Genomic DNA, 8,960 nt, shown 5'->3' on the forward strand with positions numbered 1-8,960 from the left:
TGCCCAAAAGGGCATTCTGTGGACATTTAATCCTCCTGCCAGTCCGCACTTTGGTGGGCTGTGGGAATCCGGAATCAAATCGGTAAAACATCATTTAGTAAGAGTTGTCGGTGATACTTCCCTAACATTTGAGGAGTTTACCACACTTCTTACTTCCATCGAAGCTATTCTAAATTCACGCCCTCTCTGCCCCTTATCGGTCGATCCAGAAAATGTCGATGCCCTTACACGCGGCCATTTTCTGATAGGAGGATTCCTTTTGGGACTTCCCGAATATGACCTGTCCGATACTGAGTCAAACCGATTAAGTCGTTGGCAACACATACAAAAGATGTCTCAGCACTTTTGGCGACGTTGGAATGTAGAGTACCTTAATACTCTACAACAACGTGCAAAATGGTTGAACGACCAACCCAATTTAAAGATTGGTCAATTAGTGCTAGTCAAGGACGAACGACTTCCTCCCATGCGATGGACTTTAGGGCGAATTATCGTAGTTCATCCGGGGAAGGATGACATTGTTCGAGTTGCCATTAAATACTATTATAAAATTCACAATCGGTTTTTTGAACTAACTGCCAAAAACTGGAACTGGATCTAACAAAGTAAATATTATTTTTTAATTTTTGTGTTACTCCTCTATTTTTATATTTAATGCACTTATGCATTTCTTTTCTTCATCTTGTGTGTGTTATAATGTTTATTTATTTCCTTTATGACTCATTTCCTTTATTTAAAATAATTATTCATTAATCCAATATTGAAAAAAATGCGTTGCACAATCTCCGAATGGAGCCGGGAATAAAATAATTAATGTATTTAGTTTCATATCAAAAGGCGATTATTTTTAAATAGTTGAACACTTAAGCATTCTTACAATTTGAACCGTGGAGTGCGCTAAGAAGTCTGTGATATAGCAAAATGAAAAGGGAAGGAGTTGGGATTTTTTTTTAATTCTATGCTTTGTTACAATGAACAGATTGCAGACATTCCTTTCATTTTTCAGGTCCACCATTCCGTCCCCGTCGTGAAACAAGTGTACGCCCAGCCCATCGTAAAACAGGTTGTTGCTCAACCCGTGTACACCCAGCAAGTCGTGAAGCAACTGGTCTCCGCCCAGCCCTCTTACTCTCACAACCCCTGGTAATCTGTCATAGACCACCAGCCATAGTTGACAGAGACGCAAAAGAGACGATATTCATCAAACTCTTTGTCATTTAAAATTTTAGCGGTCAGCTGCTATATTTTGACATGGATCAAAATTTACAATTCTTATTTTGATATCTGTCAGCCTCTTCAATCCTTCCAAAAAATGCATCCTTATGTTTTATGCTTTCTTCAACCAATTAATTTATTTCTGCAAATTGAATCACCATTATTTATTGATTATTTTATATATTTACAATGCCACATTTTCTTAATTTTTGTAAATTAATATACTCTTCTCCTGATCCCTTTGTAATTTCATAATATTCTGTGAATATTTTACCGCTGTACAATTTCATAATTTGTGGTCTTTGTTATATTTATAAAATAAAGAAAAATGAAATGTAAACAGAATGGTTTATTTATTAGACTGGAAGCAGGTTATACAAATGTCTTGGTGATAGAAAAATATATTATAGTTCATTAAACTTTAAACAAGTGGGTAAGTACTTTGAATTCATAAAATAAGGTATCGATTTTCTAAACAGAAATAATAAAAGCCTTTTTGATGAATATGAACGCCTTCCTTCTCCCTCTTTCTTTCCACATCAGTCAACAATTTGTCACACTTTGACAGGTTTTCACTGATTGACAACTGATAGAGGACTAGACAAACATGTGTTTTGTGTTTGCGTTTAACAGACAGTGGCCTAAAGGTGGCCAATGGGGTTACCAACCTCCAACAGGATTTCAGTTTGGCTTTCAAAAGCTTAATGTTATGTTATTTTTCGTGTTCGTAAAAGGCATTTACTTTGTGGCTTGCCATAGTTACAATATGAACTCAAAATTTTATTTTAAACCAATTTAATTTAGCACATCTCCAATGGTTTCAGAAGTGTCTCTCCTTCATCGGGAGGATATAAAAACTATCATTAACAGATGCAATATACAGAAGAATAAGTTTTTATACAGAATAATTAGGTTTTGAGTGGTGAAAAGAGAAGAAGTAATTACAGGGCAGCTCACTGAACATATGTTCAGAAGACTGTTACAAGATAAATTAGTTTTTCAATTTACTAAAAATCTTATTTACAGATTTTATAATTTCAGTTGATTCTAAGTTTTATAATTTATGCCTTTTTAGAATATTTTACAGCCACAAACTACTGTATCAAACGTCTATTTTTCTAATGTCTTCTGTGAGAATGGTTTATTTATTTTTTATGTCTGTAAGAGTCATGGTTAAACCTATGCCTCTGTTTTGACTGTCAGATTTTTATGAAAAGATAACAACTGCGTGATTGTTCAGATTTATTTATTTTAAATCTCATTATATATTTTTAAGCCGCTTCTTGAAAATTTTTTATACGGTTTATTTTCAATAATGTAATAGCGGATACTAGAGTTGCAGGTAATGTGATTTGAGGTTATGACGAGTACGGGAATTAAGCGTACCAGTGCACCCTGATAAATTCGTAACTTGTCGTACGGATGTGAGTCTTTATGAAGTTGTATCATTCAGAGATACATCCGAGAAACCTACTTGTAAGTAAATTATGGGTAACTTAAAATTTAGGTAGGTAGGTACTAACATTATCAAAACAAGAGAATGTATGACATAGAAGTGAATGGTTAAAGAGGTCATGGACGATCAGGTGTGACAAATACTACAATACAATGCACGCTGTTAGGAACACTAGAGTTCACAACTTTATAACTTGAACCAAACCGTAAGTCTCCGAGCAACGTCAGCTAGTTATTAATAAATGGAAAAATAATTAAAAAATTTAACGTTTACCATTTTGAACATAAAAAATGTATAATATCTCAAATATTATTATCATTATCACCCTTGCGACATTTCCTCGAAGCTCGTTAGGAGAAAATCAATTCACGGACTCGGGTCATTTGCGGCCGAGGACGTAAATGACCCGAGTTCACCTGAATATTATATTATATTGGACACGAGGGATACCCTGATTGTTTGATTGTCTGATGTATGATTGTCGATTGACCAGTAAGCGTCAACTTGACACCGGGCAGAATGTTGACCGATCGATTTTAATTTATTAACGGCTTGGCTTGGGGTAAAGTTTAATGCCTACGTGCTTTTAATGTTTGTATTAAATGGGTGTTTGGTTTCCTACAATCAATTATTTTAATGATGGTTGTACTAACAGATAGTACTCGGCTTAGCAACAATATTATCATAATCACGCTTTTGAAACAACAAAAATTACTTATTTATTATTGTAGAAAGCAATAAATTTGTGGTTTGACATTTTATTTTTATTTTATTTTATTAGGAACATTAACAGGTTTATAACATAATAGTGAGATATGCATAGAGAGAGAGAAAAAATAAGTAAAAGAATTAGGTTACAACCCAATAACCAATGTTCACATCATGCAATAAAGATAAAGAAGGTTAAAAAGCAATAAACAAACAAAGAAAACAAAGAAAGGTTAAAAACAAAGAATTGTTAAAAACAAGGAAATAATAAGAGAAAATGTAAATATATATATACACGTATAAACACATACATACATATATATACATACACATGCATATACACATATAAATACATACATATTTAATAAAATAAAATAATGTTTGTTTTAAAACCACGAATTTCTAATAATTTTTAGAACCGATCGGTTTCGCTTTACTCAAGCATCATCAGGGTATAAATTATTTTTAAACAAGAAGTGCAAAGTGTGGGCTTATATATAAAAAAATTGAGGGCTAATATTTTACATACTAACGGGCATGGTAACAGACTCAATAATCTAGAAGCACTGAAAATAAAAAAAACTGTAAAAACCAAAAGTCCTGTTCTCAATAATCAATTAGACATATCAAGTAGTCCAATATTAGGTTTGTTTCCAATTAACCCTTAAAAAATGTCCAAGTTCTCCTTATCAGCCCATGTCAGTTGATGCTTTGTTTCTCCAGATATATTATTATAATCCATTAGTCTACATAATTATCTTTCGGTTTTTCCCATGTCTTTTGTACTTGTGTAAATGTATTGTATGATTTTGTCTGTGTTTGTTATATTTATATCATGTTGTATCCCTCAATTTTTTTATATATAAGCTCACACTTTGTACTTCTTGTTTAGTAATAATTTGTACCCTGATGATGCTTGAGTAAAGCGAAACCGGTCGGTTCTAAGAATTATTGAAAACTCTTGGTTTTAAAACAAAAATTATTTCATTTTATTAAATTACTTATTAACATTACGTAGATACCTAACTTATTATTATTATTATTTTTTTAATGATAATGAAATGTTTATAGACAATTTTTTATGCATTGGAAAACAATTTTTTTACCAGCATTAATTATTAGCCTGTATATATTAATAATATGCTGTAATATATTTCACCAATAAATGTAGGTATAATATATCTCAACGCCATCTAGTTGGAAATTTAGCATTAACAATGCCTTTCCTACAAACATAAAGCTGTTTTTTTTTCAGGTAAAAATTTAATTAGCGATAATTGTTAAAAATACTAGTTCATAATTAATTATTTTAGGGTTTAGAATAAGCATTCGAGCAGCTGACCGGTAATTAGTAGGCTGCCGGTTCAATTCCCGTCGGCGCCATTTATTTTTTCTCTGAACATTTTTTTATTTGTTTGTGCGTTTCAATTTAGTAATTAATACTTATAATAATTAATTATTTATGCCATTTTTCTTAGCTTTTTTAAAAATAAAAAATTAAAATTTTACAATTCTTTTCATTATTTTAATGCATAACTAAACTGCCTCATAGTATTTGTTTAGTTATATATTAAAGATGTCCACTGACTCAGCATAATGATTTCCCTCCAATTGTAATTAAGGCAATTAGGAGTAAATACATATAGAGAACATACGAAGCCATTCTTCGCAGTATCCCGGAATATAGCTCCATTATTTGGGCACCTTCTGAAAAAAACCATACACTAGAAATAGAAAAAGAACAAAAGAGGTTTATTCATTACCTGATACTGTACTTAATAAAATTATGTTATAACAGATTAACTCATATACGCCCAACAATTATACTCGTGGGAGACCACATGCATTTTTTTTACACCGAATGCGAAGACTTCTGCCTATCAGAACGCGCGAATCAACAGAGCGACTCAACTGAACGATTCCGCATGAATATCGAAATTTTCAATAGAAATAATCCTTAATCCTTTAAGGGATCAACCATTCGAGGGATCAACTATCCGGAGGTCAACTGTCCGGGGATCAACAATCCTGGAGATCAACTGTCACGGAATCGTATATATTATTTTTGATAAAGTGCGTAACTCTATCTATAACCCATTCCTCTTGTAATACTATAGCTTAAAAGCTTGTTTAAGATGCCACACGCATGAACAGTTGTTCTAGCACAGCATATAAGAGGAATAGTGTCATTGAAAGAAATTTCTATTTACTATAGATATTAGTCCGTGCGTCAGTATTCCTTCTAATTAGTTATTATTGTTGTTACATACTGCTCTGACCACAAATTATTTGTGAAACTCATCAAACTTCGTTATGACATATTTTATTTCTTTTATGTATGTGTTTGGGTTCGTCTTGAGCCTTTTGCATGGTTCATACTAAAAATTTATTTGATATTATTATTGATTTGCAACTGGTTGCTAAAAAGAAAAATTGAGTGTATTTTTTACAGTTACAGCGGGTACCTACTTACCCTTAATAAACAACAGCAAAAAATTACATAAAAACAATCACGCTGTTAAAACTACAGTCGTTTTAATGTAAGAAGATGATGAATGGATCAAAAAAAAATTCAAATTTAGAAGGAAAACAAATCCAACAAACAAGGTATGGATCATTAATTGAGCCACGTGGTCTCGTGACGTCACCAGTGCCAGCCTATCGCGTCTCCGCATGCAAAGAAGCTTTTAATATATTTATATTATCTTACAGTTTTCCTATTTTCACCAAATAGGAAGGTTTTACCATGGGAAACTCCGGGAAATAAGTTTGGATAAAATCATTAACATTGTTTCAATGGTGTTTTATAATTATAAAGGATTATAGAGTTCAGAAAGACACTGAGCAAGAAGAAGACACATTTAACTCGTCAGGCTAATTGAGAACAAACCGGTATTATCCGTAGAGTCAATTTGTTCGCTTTTCGGAACAGCTCATATGATCTCATAGAAATCATCGTGTTTCCATTGATAGAAATATGAACTTAACAACGGTGTTAGAAATTAAAAACACCAAGCTTTATCATCAAATATAGAAGTTTACCACAGAATAATTCAAATGTACACCTCTATGAAAACAAAGGTTTCGACCGCAATTTGACATAAAAAATATATGTTTGATTTAAAAAATATATTTTGTTAGAAAATTATATGTTTATTTATAATAATAAAATGTGAAAGTGCATTTCATCACCTTTCAAAAATAGTTTTTACTTTTTAGGAAATACGCAAAAATTCTTTCTGACAGCATCTTCAAGAAATATAATATGCCAGAGGCCTGAAGGGTTGAGATCAGACAAAGAAGGTTTTTTTCACTCTTTTGTTCGCATATAAATAAATAAGAAAGTACATTTAAGCACACCTGAAAGCTGATTGTCAATGTTTGATATGTAGCAAAAAAAATCTCTATAATCACGACAATTGTGCATTATCAATATTTTTATAGCATGTAAAATGTAGGTTTAGTAAACACACGCGGTGATAAAAACAGTAAAATGTTCCCACAGATAGATATGATCGGTGCGGATGTTTCCAACTTCATAAAATGCCGTGACTGAAGGCTTTAAACTCAACAGGGTTGAACAGAATCAAATACTTATTTATTTAATGACGTTATTAAATGTTAATTTGATAGTTAAATGCATAATTATAAAGCAATTTCATCTCTTACCAGGACTAAGGATGCGACTACGCAGTCTAATATCTCAGTCATATAAAGCACAGTTAAAAGTTGCTTCATAAAACTGTTAAAACCACTGGACCTTAATTGGCCACATTTTAGCCAATTTGCTCACACTGGCCAAAATATGGGCAATTTGAAGTGATATTTCATTATAATTATATTGTAAGCTCTTTCGCGTTGAAATCTTATTTTAATCAGAAAACTAATTTAGTAATTTAACACTCTAATAAAAGATTTCTTCGTGAACCGAAATTTTTGAAATATTTAACTTACAAATCATTTTTTATGTGTTTACATATTAAAAAACGCATGTTAGAATTTAAATTTCTAGCAGTGCTTCTCAACTAGGCCATAGACATAGATGTACAATTTTTAGGAGTTATACATTATTATAAAGGAAAATAAAAATAGCTTTAATAGAAAATAAATTGAATAAATTTTGTCACTATCAAGAGACAAGTCTCTTGTGAAGGTGATGGAATTCTAGCTCAGTCATTGTAAAGTCATGTAAGTAAATAATAAAATTTTGTAAATAAATGGCAAAAAATATATTTTTTTAATTTCAATAATTACAAATTTGGACGCTTATCGTAGTTTTGAGTAATTTTTTCAATTAAACTGAATTTAAATATTTTAGATAATTTTCGTTTGTTAAAATAAGTTATTCCTAGACAGATTTTATGTAAATTGCATACAATGTTGAATAAGAACAAAAAACAGTTTCAGCTGTATTCTTTATATATTGTAGATATTAAATAGTTACAGGCAAATCATCACAAATAGGACACTTTTGAATGGATAATATCGAAAGCTTAGAAAAAGCTTTTTGATTGGGAAAACCCGTCCTCAATCCACACTTACTTCACAAATGCTCAAAGATTCCGGGTGGGCAGCAAAGTTTGTGCAATATGTTTAAATTTAGAGTCACGATTCAATTCGACACATTTTGGCACATTTTCATAGAACCGTTTTATTAAAAAAAAAAATCAAAACACATCAAAAACCAATTAATTAAACGAAAATATTTTTTATGCAGCCTGTGAAAGGGTATCTTTAAAATAATTTACCTGTACTTAGTTGAGCAAGGTATTATTGATTTAATCATAATATTTCAAGGCTGATATACGAATGGAACATGGGGGCGGAAAACCCAACATTTTAATAAAACAAGAAGATGCTATATTTTTTGCAATTTTTAAATTCTTTATCTATTACAAACTTCACCATGAATCCTGCAATGGATACAATACAATATAATACATGTCAATAGTTTTCGAATGTTTTCACTATCATCTGCAAAGTTTTATTTTTTAATAAGTGTATATTTAAAAATGGGACTCCCTCATTTCTAAACCAACCGATTTAACAAGTAATTTTCACAGCCCTTAAACATGAAATGGAAAATACGGCCTAGGGAGGGGAAAACCACCCCTCCTGGAACATGAACTGTCACCAAAGTAGGTACAGGGTAGTCTCTTGCCAACCACCAACTTGGCAAGTAGTTAAATCAAACGTAAAACGTAGTCCACGTTTTACACTGTTTTCAGTAAGAGTTAGTTTCGCTGAAAGTTTTGCAATTTTATTAAAATTTTAATACAATAGAATTCAAAGTTTTTACAGTGTGATATTGAACAGCAAATTTGAAAGCTTAAAATACTATTTAAATTCACGGTCGCATTGTTAAAATATAATTAATCATTATATTTGTTACCTATAATATAGTGATTTTATATACGTTGAAATTTTATAGAAAACTTTGAAATACTTCGACTACTAATCAAGTTGAATGGTAGCGTGAGTAAGTCTCGTGATATCTTAACTGTGATAGTTTAACGTCAAATGATTACTCGTTGAAAAGAAATCATGTTTTACGCTCGTTAATTGAATTAAATTAATGAAG

The sequence above is a fragment of the Hesperophylax consimilis genome, chromosome 18, assembly GCF_061612785.1.
Source record: "Hesperophylax consimilis isolate HC1 chromosome 18, BYU_Hcon_1.0, whole genome shotgun sequence".
Lineage (NCBI taxonomy): Eukaryota > Metazoa > Arthropoda > Insecta > Trichoptera > Limnephilidae > Hesperophylax > Hesperophylax consimilis.